Genomic DNA, 14,616 nt, shown 5'->3' on the forward strand with positions numbered 1-14,616 from the left:
GCTTGAGGAGGGTTTTTGATTAGATGCTAGTGCGGCGTGGAAAACAAACGACCTATTATTTTGGCGCGAGCTGTCAGATACGCAGAACGTAAGGCGCGAACGGCGGCTTATTGCCGCAGTCAGTCAAAAGCCTGAACAGTCCATCACCATGTGGTTTAGGTCCACGCAAAGCTCGTGCTGACCTTAATGATCTCATTCCACCTCCAATCAGGCTGCTGGGAAATTTATAGGCGGTGGCTGATATGCCTATTTTCACCGATGTGCTTAGTTTGCAGGTCTGCCAGCCGCCACTGAGGGAACAGTTTTTTTTTTTTTTTCTTTGGGTGGGGGGTGTAGACAGAGGCCAGACAATCGGAAGGTGGATTTAGAACAGCACAGCCTTCAGAACCGTCCGTCCCCCCACCGGCCTCATTAAATCGGACAGCTATTTAGGGTATATTCATTGTATCATCAGCTCGGTGTAAAAGCTGTCAGTCACTCTTTGGGGACGGGGGTAATGAGACGTGATGGAGCTGGCAAAGACCGGGTGATGTTTTTTAGCAGGTACAGCAGGACAAGGTGAGAACAATGGTGTGAGTGAGCTACTCATATAGCACAAGTGTGAAATAGCATAAACACAATAATAAAGCTGGTAAAAATATTTTGTACCTTGGAGAATTTAAAGCAGTGAGGTCACATTTGTCTCATTTTTAGATTTGAAGTGGATTAAAGTTTAATGCCTGACATTTAAGGGAGAAATAAATTTGTCGCAATAACCAAGTCAAAGACTGGGCTGGACATTACAGTGTCCATTTCATGCCAGTAAAAATAGGACTCTGACCCCACTTCGAACAGTAAACGTAGCATCATTAACCTTAAGGTTAACGCCATATAGCATATTTATGGCCATGGTTTAGAAGGGATGTTTAACAAGCTCATGTTCAGGTGTCCACATATTTTTGACCATGAGTCTGTCCGAAAACCTAGTGATCTCTCTACATAGATGCATTTCACGTCATCCTACACTCCTGCAAAGAAGTCTGTCCGAATTCTTAGATACATTAAAATGCTGCCTACTGAGGTGCCTTAATTCTGAGTGATAATCTGACTGAATAATGAGGGACCGTCCGATGCTTCCTTAGCAGTAAAGGCAATCCCAGCATTCAGCGCGACACAACTTCTCTCATAAAAGTTACAGATAAGGCAGACACAAAACGAAAGCAATCTGGTCCAACTGTGGTTTACAGTGTGTAACGTAAAGCCTCCACAAGGGCGTTGAAGTACAAGTCCATTTTGTGTTTATGTGCCTTTTAAAATCCGTTTGTTTAATCATTATTATTATATTCTCGGCAACCCTTTTTTTGGCTCGTGACCCCCCAAGGGGGGCAACACAGGGTTTGCGGAGCCCTGGTCTAGAGTGGCGCTGAGTATAGCTGATTCCTACTGAAATGCCAGATTGGTATTAATTGTGTGCTTCCAATTTGTTCAAAAGCTCTCAGATTTTATCGCCACTTTCTAGCACCCTCACACTTTTTAAGCTGGGATCACAGGCCACCGGAGTCAAATTCAGAGGTTAAAAGAGAAAAAAAAAACGCCATTTCAAAGCATGTTGACGTAGAAACTGAGCATGCTTAACAAACCTGCTGAGCTCTCAGCCAATGAATGAGCCCTGGGAGAGATGGGCACCACCCACTCTCTCTCCGCAGGGCTCCCACACCAGCATGCGTGGGAACATCATCATGCGTAGAGAAAATAATAAACAGAACAATTGGACTGCATGTCCTCTAATGTTAGCGGGGGAAGAGGGGGGGTCTGAACCTCCCAAAGTCCTGATCTTGCACTACAGATGGCTCCTTTTAACCCATCAACAGGAAACAGTCAATTAACCATTAGGACTAATTTGATATCAAAGTCATAATTATAAGTTGTTGAAGTGCTCAGATGCTTTAATTGTCCTCTGGAGTTAAAAGCGTAAACCAGAAAGGAGGCCAATTATTAGTATTTTATTATAGTGTAGTATTTTTTGGACTCTTCATTTAAAGCTTACAGATTTGTAAAGATGAATTGTATTAGTGCTGCAGTGGACGTCTGTAAACAAAACTAGTACATGTGTAATAATGGTGAGTACAGGTTAGTTATATTGTAGTACTCTATACTGTTTAAACAGCAGATCAAATGCCTAACATGAAATTCAATTTTATTGTTTATTTATTTCATTTTATTAGGATTTTAACGTCATGTTTTACACACTTCGGTTACATTCATGACAGGACAGGTAATCACTCGTTACACGGGATTCATTAGTCCAAGTCTTTAATATCAAACACATCATGGACAATCTTGTATCTCCAGTTCACCTCACTTGCACGTCTCTGGACTGTGGGAGGAAACCGGAGCACCCCGAGTAAACCCACACAGACATGGGGAGAACATGCAAATTCCACACTGAAAGGACCCAGACCGCCCCACCTGGGGATCGAACCCAGGACCTTCTTGCTGTGAGGCAACAGCGCTACCCACCGAGCCACCGTGCCACCCATATAAAACCTATAAATAAATGATATGCCTGAATCTTTGTGGCCCTCCCTGTTTCAGCATGATTGTGGCTGTTAGATGTTAGTTATACTTAAGTTCATATACTTCTGGTATTATGCCTAGAATTTCTCCACTTAGATGTTAATTATACTTATGACCATATACTATATGCTATTATTTCTAACATCAAACAGTGGCCCAGTGCCAAAGCAAGGTCTATAAAGACGAGGTTTGGAGCGTTTGGTGTGGAAGCACAAACTGTCTTGTGGAAAGCCTTTCTAAAAGAGTAGAGCCTGCTGCAAAAAGGAGACCAAGTCTATATTAACGGTCAGATGTTCCATTTCTTTTGGTCGCAAAGTGTAAATTTAACTCTGTTTGTAAGGTGGTGAAAGTGACCACATTACCCAGCCAACTCTTAAAACAAATCATACCACAGAGTTACCACAGACCTTACTACATTTTATACAGATAAATTAGCTTAACTTATCTGCTATTTAAAAAGCATTGTAGCATTTATAATGGCCAATGGAGAGCGGTGCAGATGAGATAATGATACAGGTGATTTAAAAAAGACACATAAGACAGATAAAGAAAATAAAGAACACGGTCCAGCCTCTCATTTTAACAAGCAGAAGACTAAACATTGATCCAAGTCCTCACACTTCTCCAGCAGTCGAGAGGTGAAAAGTGGTATTCTGACTGCTCTGAGGACTGAGTGGGACACAAAAATACACAGGTCCAAGTATAGTTAGCTCCTTTTGGCGATGTTTGATCTTTGAACAACCTGTGCTTCTTTTAAGTCTTCTTTTCTTAAAAGCCCTGAAAGGGAAACGTTTCACTGAGAACAGTGACCTCAAACAGAAACGTCCAACTATTAAATAGAAACCAAGCTACAAGGCAATATAGGCAGGAGAACTGGTTGGTTACTGTTCCATACCTCATTTACCATTCAGTTCTATCTTAATTTTAAAACACTAGTGGTACATATACAGACTGATCCAAAAATCGATTGATCGGTAGATGGATGGATGGATGGGATTTTAACGTCTTTAAATGTTTTACACTTTGGTTACATTCATGACAGGAACGGTAGTTACTCATTACACAAGATTCATCACTTCACAAGGTTATATCGAACACAGTCATGGACAATTTAGTATCTCCAATTAACCTCACTTGCACGTCTTTGGACTGTGGGAGGAAACCGGAGCACCCGGAGTAAACCCACGCAGGTACGGAGAGAACATGCAAACTCCACACAGAAAGGACCCGGACTGTGCACCAGTAAGTAGCCGCTGGTTAAAAGACTTTAAAGCACTAATCTCATGTCCAAACACTTATTTTGATGGTCTGCTGTGTTTCTAAACAAGCTTCCCATAAGAGAAATTATAACCAGTTTGTGCAGAATGTTGACATGTGTGAGACAACATATTTTAGATCATAGTGGTTCCCAATTAAGCTTTATTTTACCGTCTCAACCTCAGTAACCTGCACAGTCTGGGCTGTGAATGTTATACTGTGAGAAATTTGGCAACCTCTTTAAAAGACCGAGTGGCCAACCTACTGTTTAAATGATACACTCTCTTAGCAATTATTTCATTAAAATATAATAACTAGGGATGTAACGATACACTCTACCCAGAATGCAATGCAATTCACTATACTGGGTTCACGATACGATTTTTTCCCAATTTTTTAAACTGAAATTTAAGACAAATGATGATAAATACATTATGACAGTTTCCTTTTATTATTTCTCTTAAAAAATAAAATAAAATCCTGTATTTGTGATTCTTTTATTTATCTAAATAATGAAAGTCCTTTTATTTCTGAGGTAGGTACAAACTATGCTAAACAATTTTGAATTAAGCCCAATTTGGCTGAAAAACACTAAATCTGGCAACCAGGCGTATAGCGCCAGTGACGTTAACCAGGTGAGGTAAATAGTAGAGATGGACCGATCGGGGTTTTTGGCACCGATTCCGATCTCCTTTCAGGGACATCGGCCGATAGCCGATTCCGATCGGGGGGGGGGGGGGGGGTTATTAGCAGTAAATAAACATAAAAAGAGCCTCACAGTAAAGATAAACCGGAGCAGCGCGCGCGTGTGTGTGTGTGTGTGTGTGCCTTTAGGAGAGACGCTTTGTTCACAGTATCGCTATAAGTGATTCATTGATTCATGAGTTGATTCGTTTTTATGTGAAGCGTAAGTTTCTCTTCTCAGTTATCTCTCCGTGTTTACTGTTATTAATTAAATGTCGTGGTTTTAAATAAACACCAGCTACTACAGAACATTTTGTGTGACTCTCTTACATTAAAAAGCTTAATTAAAAAGCTTAATTAAACTGCTATTACCACAGATCTGTAACCGAGTCAGACTCGTTCCATCTAAGGAGCTAAAAGTTTTCTAAAAGTTCAGCAGATGATCCTGAACTAACGAATTTGGTAATGAATAAACTTTTGCCTCTGATTGGCTCTGTAACGTTTTCTGTTCTCATCTACATCACAAGTAAGAACCGCTTACGATTTACCAAAGTGAACCAGGAGTTTATATAACGTGCTGATAGAATCGACTCGGATGTGACCGGGTTGAATTATCTTTTTAAAGTAAATATTACAATCAGCAAAATTACATCGTAAGAGCTTTCACGATGGTTTCTGTACGATTGTTGATGAATGGTGATGTGATGGTTGGTGCTTCGTAGCTCAAAGTCTGGATCAATCCACTGAGCTGTTAACTTAACATGGTCTTTATATATCACACGATCGGATCGGCTACTTTTAGGAAATATCGCCGATAGCATATTTTGATTAAAAATCGGCCGATACCGATTCATAGCCGATCGATCGTCCCATCTCTAGTAAATAGTGCCAGTACCCTCTGCTGTTTGAAGTGAATATCGATTCATTTTACATCTCAAATCGATTTGAATTGTGGAATTTTTGAATCGGTTATTAACTGTCTTGTGGTGAATCGTTACATTTGTTAATAATAACAAATAACTGCGGACAAGTCAAACAAGTCCAATCTATGAAGGCATCATGTCGCAAAATACAGATTCAAGAGTCGGCTGCTAACTTCTTGGTGCAAGAAACCACAGGACACCCTGATGTGGTCTTGTGGAGTCCATGTTTTAATAGTCTGGCAGCACGAGGGAGGCCTACATAAGATTAGGCAGGACACTCAAATCTCAGCTCTGCCACTGGCCGGCTGGGCACCTATGTGGACAACGATAGGGCAGCTGTAGCCTAGTGGTTAAGGTTTTGGTTCAGTAATCAGAAGGTTGCCGGTCCAAGCCTCACCACTGCCAGGTTGCCACTGTTGGGCCCTTAAGCAAGGCCCTTAACCATTAATTGCTTAGATTTAGCGACTGATAAATCCCGAAAATGTAAGTGATCCACGGGGGGGATCGCTGCAGTGACGACCCCTGCTGGCTGTCGAGGACAGACGGGGAGAAATGGAGATCAGTGCGTGACTCTCGGTTCATGATACTGAGCTCCGTATTAACCCGTCTCGTGCAGGTAAAAAAGAAGCAGTCGACAAGTGCACGTCAGAGGTGGCAAGTCAGTCATGGCTCTCCTCGGTCAGGAGTGGAGGTCAGCAGGAAAGAGCAAAACGCAAACAGGTAATTAAATAAGATTAGATTGGGAGGAAAATTGGGGAGAAATGTATAGTTTGTGCTCCACAATGATCTGCTTGCTGTCGTCTAAAAAGCAGCGCTCATCTGATGGTTCTATTTCTGACGGGTAAAGTTACAGCAGGACAAAAATGAATGGCCTCTTACTTCACAATGAAAACTAGAATCATATTTTACCAAACATGGTGCTTCTAAGGCGCGCCCTTCCTTCATTTCCCTTCTTTTCCACATCATTACCTCGGCTCATCCGCCAAGCCCGAGCAGGATCTCAGATCTTTCATTTCAAATCATTTGGCCTGCTTCATTTATTAAGCTAATCCCATACGCATTACAGTTCATTTGACTAGCTTCAAGCTACGCTTTAATGTTTACGCTGTGATAGGTGAAAGCGTTAGCGCTTAAATGGAGTAAAGAACAGGTGAGCGATACACAGTGCGACCGGTAGCGAAGCCACTTAGCTCGTCATCCGAGTGTGCACAACGTATCTTAAGCGCCGCAAACTGAGCATGAGAGGGATCTTCAAAGAGGAGAAACGCAGCTCTCCATTCCTTTAGCCCGCCGCGCGACGCAACGTCAGCTACGAAAATGATTACAGAGAAATCATCATTTTCTTTCAGCAGGGTAAAAGAGGAAGTGTGCAGGAGACGTTTAAAACGAGCTTCTTGTCTACTCGACGGATGGGACCCTAATGAGGCGAGAGGTAGAGAGCCTCCACACCGAGCAGGCCAGAAATGCTATCGGTCTTTCCCATGCCTAAATAAATATGCGTCCTGCATTTCAAGACAACATAAATTATATAACACAAATGTGTATTACAGTATGTAATCATTATTTAGCCACTTTTAATTTGAAATGCTTGCAGTGATTTAATTTTCTATTTATTTGCTTCACCCAATGCAGTCGTGTCCAACTGGAACTTATTGATCTCTCTCTCTCGTTCTCTCTCTTATCACTGCTGCCACCCTCACACACTGTTCGCTTCTTTTCACCTGCCAGGGACAGGGTCTTACAGAGCACAGTATAACATGCAAAGAGCCACGCACTGCTATTTGTGATCAGCCGCTTCCCATGCAGGTATTTTGACCAGTCAAAAAGGTTGTAACTGCCCCAATGGCAAGGAACCCGGTTTTAGTCACGGTCCCTCCCGCTACTGACACACAGCCCAGCCGGCTGGTAGCAAAGCTGAGATCCAAACTCAAGTGCTCAAGATGGCTCTACATTTAGTAGATGCTTTAATCCAAAGTGACTTACAAGTTTGACCAAACACATTCCAGGCAATTTATGGTTAAGGGTCTCAAGAGCCCAAAAGTGGCAACCTGAAAGTTGTGGGGTTTGACCCGGAGACCAAATACTTAACTGCTAAGCTATAACTACATTTTTTTAGGGTGAAATGTTTTTGAAATGTTCAGATTTGTTTTTATGCATTTTCTCCCCATTTTTCTCCTGATTTAGCGCACTCAATTTTGTCTTCCGCTGCTGAGGGATACCAGATTGCATCAGAGGAGAGCACGTCACTGTACACGCCTCTTCCGACACGTACACAGCCCTCCTCTTCTCGCCCCTGCATTCTGCACAGGCGTCTCCTCCGCCAATCAGGGTCCTTACACAGCGTATGAAGACCCACCCAGGCCCCCACCCTGCAGAGACGATGACCAATTAGTATCTGCTGCAGGCACTGCCAATTATGCCCGCTAGATGGCGCCCAGCCAACCGGTGGCAACATCGAGTTTCGAACCGAGGAGTTCAGAATCTCGGTGATGGTGTGCTAGCGGAATATCCCGCTGCGCCACCTGAGCGCCCGAAATGTTCAGATTTAGTGATTTAGTGCCATACGTCACTATGGATTTGGATCATGCATAGTAATGGTGATGCAAGCCACACCTGGTGTCTACATATTTCTGGACATACTGCGTATAATCACAGTTACATGGCAGTTTGCCGTTATAACAGATAAGACATTAAATGACATATTTTAGAGATACATTTAAACAAAATTGAAGTCAAAAATGCACACTATACGGCCAATAGAATGTGAACATCCCTCCTAATTAATAAGCCGAGGTGTTTGTCACGCCCAAAAACAATAAATAAACAATGTGCTTCCCACTTTGTGGAACCAGTTTGAAAAATAGCAAACTCAAAAAATATAATAATAATTTTTAAAAAGATGCCCTGTGACACTCTGTATCTTTTACCTTGGCACTGTAATATCACTTTTCTAACAATTCAGTTATCCATTTCTGGCCTTGAACAGCACAACTCAATTTTAGGTGCTGCTGTTTTAAAGTGGAAAAGTCTAGAAGCAAAATTGTAGACTACAACAGGCATGTGCTGAGAGGAAAACCTATATATATATTTTAAAGTGTATTGGCTATTCCACACTTCCACACCTCTAGAAGAAATAAAAGTAAACCAGGAGAAAGTAAACCCCAAGAAAATATAAAATAATTGAAGCGTATTGATAACATAGTCTTGCATGTCTCTAACAGAAACGAGCTTCTTCTGAATCCGGATGCTTGTGGTTTAAACAGGGAAGTAAAATGCAGTCGAAGTCGAAGTTTGACATTGTAAAAAGGAGTGAAGAAAGTACTGCAGTATATAAATATTTATATACAACACCATAAAGACTGGAGCATTTACGGCTGAAATGTAGAAGTCCAGTCCGGGAGAGGCACAGCTCATAATGGCACTGCTAATTAATTCAATCAGCTACATTCTGCAGATGGGCAGGTGGGCTCCTATTTAAAATGTAAGTAAATGTTAATTTAAGGTACATTTCTAAAGAAGCAAATTGGCATTAATATACACATATATATATATATATATATATATACTGTGTATATATATATATATATATATATATATATATATTTAATTTTAAATTAGGATGTGTTTGTCTTTCTTTCTAACACCTCTGGGCCCGGAGCTGGACTAAAATCCGTGGGAATGTGTGATGTGGTCAGATGAGTCAATGTTTCAGCTTGTTTTCGGGAAAAACAGACGTCGTGTTGCCCGAGCCAGATATGCAAAGGACCGTCCAGACTGCTGTCAGCAAAGGGTGCAAAAGCCAACATCTGTCATGGTATGTGGTACATCATTAATTATTAACTTGCATATGTGTAAAGTTAGCACTGAAACAGGGGTATGTATTGGGATTTTAGAAAACTATAAGCTGTTATCAGGTCACATCTTGTTTTTGCATGAAATTCATGGTTATTTTAGCAAGATAACATCAGGCCTCTGTGTAGACATAGTGTGTGTGTGCTTGTCTAGCCTGTCTGCAGTCCAGATTTGACTATCACTGAAAATATATGGTACATCATATAAGAATCAGACAAATCACGGATCGCTAAGCAGCTGAAGTCTTGTATCTTGTTTCTAATTCTACTTGTGGTAGTTTAGCAGTTAAGGTACTAGACTAGTAATCAATAAGATGCCAGTTCAAGTCCCACCACTGCCAAGTTGATACTGTTGGGCCCCTGAGCAAAGCACTAAACCCTGAATTGCTTAGACACTAGGACTCCAGCAAACTACTGTTACGGTCATTCACATATAGAAGAAATTTGGAACAGTGGTGAACCATCACAAGGCTGGCCTAATAAAAGAAGCCAGACAAACAAATAAATAAATAAAAGCACCTTAGTCAAAGTCCATGTGCACTATTTAGAAATAAAGACACCAGGCACAAGGCGCAAACAACATCTGACCAAAAAGAAACCAAAGGCTTGTCTTAAATCTGCCTAAAAAACTAGATTGATTTGACCCCCAAGACTAATGTTCTGTGGACTGAGGAGTCAAAGGTGTAACTTTTTGGATGACAAGGGTCCCATTTCAACTGGCATGAAGCTAAAACTGCTTTCAAGCAGGGTGACAATCCATTGCAGGGCACATAGGAGACGTTAGGAGTAACTCTTCCACTAAACTGTTTTGGTGACGTGGGAGGAAAGTGGAGCATCTGAAGTAAACTTGTGTTAAACTCATAAATAGTCCAGAAAAGGACCATGGAGCTTTTCAGCAACCACACTACCAACTTCACCTCTGTACTAATCAATCATAATATTACTAAAGATTGAATAATTGTATGGTCATTTTAATTTAGAAACAAACTACAACTAGAGTACCTATTAAGCCTGTCATTAAAATCCAATCAGCAGTGCCAATATTTATTTATAATGAGTTTCAATGTACAGTCAGTCGCTGGCAATCTCAATTTTTTTTCCAGCAGTACAGATAACGATTTTAAAACTTATTTTAGAAGACAGCTACATTTCTGGTTGAAAGATTTAAAGAAGAATACAGTGAAATTTTTATACCATAAATGATTCATACTCTTTAACCCCTTACATTTAAACTGTAAATATGCCTTCAGACAATAAATGTAAGTAAGGGGGAGGTAAACGCTCTTAGGGCATCAAGCTATTTTCTATAAATTCTTAAGCCTCTGTGGGGACTATTTGAGTTGAATTTAGGGCCATAAGTCTAAAACTCCACTAAACAGTTTTACCAAAAATAGATCTTGCAACTGAACTCGCAGGGAAACGCAGGGAAATAAGACTGCTCTAGAATAGCAGGGTCAAACCTCAGCACTGGGTGCTTTGTAAGGCATTTGAATTGGGATGAGAATGCAGGAAATTGCTCAGATATTATGTACTCAAAGCAGTTTATGTAAAAATGGGCTAGTTATCCTCTTGGTATGTATAAAACACTATAGATTTGATGACAGATCTGCAGCAAGCATTGTACTAATGCCACTGGGGCTATGTTTACTAGTTGTCGTAACTCACTATAGCTTTCTGCTAAACCATAACTCATAAAACACCCTGACACACCAGGTTTTTGTCTGTCAAACCAATTTAACTCATATGGTATTAAAATTAGAGGTAACATGATGGTGCGACTCGTGAGTGGGTACAGCACAACAACGAGGTTCTTAAGGTACTGAGTTCTGCTCTTGCTTTAAGTCGACTGAGTTTTCCAAGTGCCCAGGATAAAGCCATGAAAGAAACAGAATAATTCATTGTAATTAGGCCATTTAAAGTGTCTACCATACGGGCAACTCAAAACCCTCAGTTTTCTAATCATAAGGGTTGCCTTTTATTTTATGACAAGGCACGAAGGACTGACACTTCATCGTCCTCGAGTGCAGAGAGAGCAGAATTAATAATCACGCTACAGATGTATCCCTCAGGTGAGATTTAAAGATGAATAATAAAGGGGGATTTTTCTTGCACAAATGATGAAAAAGCAACTCCGGATCACACAGCAGCAGCCCAGGGAATACAAGATTAACAAAAATTAACTTTCATTAAAACACACAAAACGAAGCATATTCATTTTCATTTGTTATTAATGAAAAGCTACATTTTTGACTCATGTCTTAAGGTAACGTTGAAACTTTGCCTTAAAGAGACCGGCTCAGAAATACCCATGAAATGATGTTAAATGAGCCTGATGGAGAAGAGAACAAACCCAGGCTTTAGAAGAAGAAGCATTCTGTCACGATCAAGCTGAATCAATGCGGTGAGTCTGTGCCTCCATTATCTATGAACTAGCCCCCTCCGCTGTACACATGTGGTAGCTGGACTACACATTCACTCTCTAACAAGCTCTCAGAGAAGAAACCTGAATAATGCCCTTAAATGTTCTCTCATAAACAATATGGTCAATCTAAATTCTTTTAACAGTCTTTTGTTAGCAGCCTTTATAAACTAACTAAATCTTGTATGAGATGTAAACACCCTAGCTCTTTTGATACCAGAGAAAGCTTCAGTGCCAAAATGTATGTTAGCATTTGATTTAAGAAGACAATTTCAATTCCAAAATGTAACTTCAATTATAACACTACACACCAATTGCTGCCCAACCTTTGGTACACAATTATGTCCTCTTTTCATTTACACACAATTTTTTTGGCTGGTTTAATAGAACCAGCTAGTGGCAGCCATGATGGTCAAAAGGCTGCAAGTCCTATAAAATATCAATTCTTTTAAGTCACAATACATAGCTATACAGTATGGTCTATATGAATATGATATGCCAAAATAGTCAAACCCTAAAATGCAGGTATAATAGACCAACACCAAGACAATACAGTCCCATAATGAGCCTGACTGAGTATCCTGCACCTTTCTGCTTAAGTCTTAAGATTTATGACACCCAACATGTTTGAGGTAGGAACATTAAAAAAACAAAAACCAGCATGAATCTCAGATGGTTTCACAAGGCACAACACTTAAACCCATACTAAGTGTTTACCACAACACTGACACCTCAAATAAATGACAGATTATCTCATGAGTCAGCTATAGTACAATGGTTTTGTAATAGCCACTCAAATATTACAGTCTTATAGGGTAGAACAATAAATATGAAATCTTAATAACACACATTCAATTAGCCTAACTTGCTAATGCTAGCTATGTAGACAAACCTAATGCATTTTCCCTTGAGGTTCCTACATTGTAGTGTTGGTTAAAAATAAAATAAACTTATTTTTATGTTTGTTAGCTTTATATGTGTTTGCTTCAATAGTGGGGCAATGATACCACACATCTACTTTTAAAATAGATATTAAATAAGCCTACTAGAATTAATGCCAAATGCATTTACTGGTGTGATTGTAGGCCTGTATTCGTAGACTTGGTAATTAAACTAAATTTTTATTTAGTAAATGTAGATTTCCTCCACTACTGTTTAGTTTAAATGTTTTACACTGAAGTATCTTGTCTGTGGACTGTTAAACTACAAACACGTGTGGACAGAGCTAATGTTAACAAATTACACCAGAACTGGCTGATGTACTTTGAGGTAACAATGTATTTTAAATGGCTATCATTGTCATTTTGTCATTGTAAGCCTGTGTGTGATTATTCCCTCTGTGGTCATACAATATGTCAAATAAACTACAAAAGTATTACCACAACACTAGTAAACATTAAAATCACATCAAAGTAGTATAACAATGATTTGCATGTAAATGCAATAGCTGGCACAGAATTAGCAAATCACTGAGGTAAAAAAGTTCCCTAAAGTTCTCAATTGGGCTATCTTAAATGATTAATATACAAGATTGATGTGGTATGTGTGTGACTTTTGTGTAGTATTTGTTCAACTTACATTTTAAGTTGTGCAAAAATGTAATAAGTTTTACAGCATTATCACTCTTAAAAATGCCAAGCACGTGAATACAGCATTTTGAAGGGATTCCCACAGCACTCCCTGTGGTAAAATACTATAGTTCTTTACTTTCCCTCCTAAATCAATTATTTTGATGTATTATCTTTAAACTTCTTGTTAGATGGGATTTCACTTGTGGTATATTTGAGGGTCTGACAGAATTCACTCACACACACACACACACACACACACACACACACACACACACACACACAAATCTAGTAAAATGGGCCAAAGTTAACAAAAAATACCACAAACAATACTCTTCAGTGTTTGTAATGGTGTTTTGGGGTATTCTTGAAACAACAGCTTTTGAACGACAGCGTGTTCTAGTGGAAGGACAGCACAATGTGAGGCAGTGTGAGTTGTGAGTCTTCATTATCAGTCAGAGAACATTAGCTCGAGTAATTTGTCACATTAATTCTAATTAGGGCTGCTAAATCGGGATTCACTTTAATCAAAAGAGAATGGACTGTCCTAATACAATTTGCCTACATCTTAAATACACTTGAGTGTCGGTGTGTGAGCGGCTGCAGGTGTTTTTTTAATGGCTGATTATTAAAGCGTCTCACATTTACTGAGGAAATCAACCAACCAGCCAACCATCATTATAATGAACCAAAGTCAGGTGCCAGTCTTCATCACAGGCTAACTACGCACCATGGTATGAATAAATACAATTAAAAACAAACTAAATACATTCAGTTCACAATGAGATTTGTGCTAAACGAAAAGAAAAGTCATGTTATTTACTGATAGATGATGATTAACGTGATTATAAATTCCTCATACCGCATCACGACTGCTGAGGCAAAGACGCCAAGTTCACCCAGCTCGGCTTTCCACTTTCCCTCCTAATCCCTACAGATATCACTACTGAGACTTCAAACAAACACAGCACGACCTTATTTATTCAATTCCAGTCTTTTCTAGCCAAGTAAAGGTGGTACGTGTGAATGTATAGTATGCGTTATGCATAATTACCACGGTGCTTAATTTCCAATTCTCCACAGACACTTTGGCTCTTCTCTTCTCCAGTTTCAGAGCATTTCATCCAAAATCCGAAAAGAAGCAAATCCACAACAAAAAGAAAACTTAGGTGCTCAACATTATTCCGTCCAACTTCATTCACTCGTCAAGCCAAATGCATTTCCAGTGCGCAGTTTTAAAATGTAATTAATCCACAACGAGTCTTCATGTGTAAAGCAGCGGGATGCACCAGCGTCTCAGTGCGTCTCCAGCCCAGATCCAGCAGCCAGCCCGGGTTAAACTAGGCTAAAAACCACAG

The 14,616-nt window shown here is 39.9% G+C and overlaps 1 protein-coding gene across 1 annotated transcript in view; it reads right to left on the reverse strand.

The window, feature by feature from the left end:
- nlgn1 (neuroligin 1) overlaps positions 1–14,389 on the reverse strand; it is a 258,250-nt gene extending 243,861 nt beyond the window's left edge. Inside the window, exon 1 of the mRNA XM_063012557.1 lies at positions 14,313–14,389. The gene's annotated coding sequence lies outside the window, so the exon portion shown is untranslated. The remainder of the gene's footprint in view (positions 1–14,312) is intronic.
- Between the last annotated feature and the right edge of the window lie 227 nt (positions 14,390–14,616).

This window comes from Trichomycterus rosablanca, chromosome 17, assembly GCF_030014385.1.
Source record: "Trichomycterus rosablanca isolate fTriRos1 chromosome 17, fTriRos1.hap1, whole genome shotgun sequence".
Classification (NCBI taxonomy): domain Eukaryota; kingdom Metazoa; phylum Chordata; class Actinopteri; order Siluriformes; family Trichomycteridae; genus Trichomycterus; species Trichomycterus rosablanca.